The following is a 1,453-nucleotide window of genomic DNA, read 5'->3' on the forward strand; positions in this document are numbered from 1 at the left end:
GAGCTATAGTAAGGGAGGAATAAATAGTAAGGAATACCGAAGGGCAGAAAAAAACCTGACATGGCAGATTTTTCAATGATGGGTCTGCTTCCCATTAAACCAAACAGAGGCGAGCTCAGCCACGGCCCTAAAGATCACTCTGGGCACTGAGGCAGCCAGCAAGACCACAGGAAGGGAGATATAACATACTACAAATACTACACCATAGTATATGTTGACGTGCAGGAACATGAGACCAATTAGCAGTGTGTGGTAGACCAAGACTCTGTGGATCGTTTTTTTGTTTTGGTTTATTGTGCACATTGTTTTGTAGGCCAGTCCAAGGTGAAGAGACTGCAGATGTTTTCAGTATCATAAGAAAGCCAAGTAGTCTTCTGACTACACTTCATTAGCAAACTGCTTTTTGCACAATCCTTTATTTGAACAATAAACAAAATAGAATGCTGGAGGCTTAAAATTAAAAGACAGTATAGATTTTGTTTTTAGGTCAATATCCCAACAATTCCCAGCAGACAATAGTGTTAGGAGCACATACTGAAAAGAGAGATATTATTGAAGCATTTCACCAGCACATTTCCTGACCAGCCATGAGAGACTGAGATAAAACTGTACAACAGAAAGCTCAAGGTGTCCGTTTCAAAGTCCCAACATCCAAACATTCTTCAAAAGGGGGAAAGAAAATATGAGAAAAAAAAAAAAAAAAAAAATCAACAGTGTCACAATTTGTGCATAAATGATTACAAAGCCAGCAGCACAACTGAACTATTGTTAGAAGATGTATTGACCGCTTAAACAGCATGCTTCTGTTTTCAGTGTGGAATGAGTCGTGGACTGTGACGAGACGTGGAACAAGACCTCCGATGGAGAAGGCAAAATAGAGTTTGAATATAAATTGCAGGAGAGGCAGTAGGGCCAATATAATGCTGTCCTTTGGTTTATCTGGGAGAGGTTTCTGATTTTGAAACCCACAAGTCAATTGAGACTATGCATCACATAAAGATGTTATATCACATAGACTAAAAATAATTTAAAACTGATGTGTCATTTTGGAAAACATCCAACATTAATTTAATTTCAAATTGAAAGGACAAACAAATCAGTGTCAGTGAATTTACAATCAAACAAGGGACATGTTAAATTAATTCAAATATATGCCCTTCTATTAAAATATAGATGTTTTCACTCTGCACTATCTCTTTGATCTGAAGCAGGAAAATGTGGGACAACCACCTTCAGACAGGGACCTGCTCTCACCTGTGTATCTTGTTTTAATTGACGACAGTCTGTGAGAAAAAAAAAGTTCAAGTACATATCAATAATCATGTAGAAATACTTGAGCTGATTATTTTTTTGTTATGTGTTAATACTGCGATTCTGACACTGGTGTTTGGAATGAAATGGATCTTGATCGAAAAACATGACAAAAGAGAAAATGACAAAATAGAAATAAATA

The sequence above is a fragment of the Thunnus thynnus genome, chromosome 1 (assembly GCF_963924715.1).
Source record: "Thunnus thynnus chromosome 1, fThuThy2.1, whole genome shotgun sequence".
Classification (NCBI taxonomy): Eukaryota; Metazoa; Chordata; class Actinopteri; order Scombriformes; family Scombridae; genus Thunnus; species Thunnus thynnus.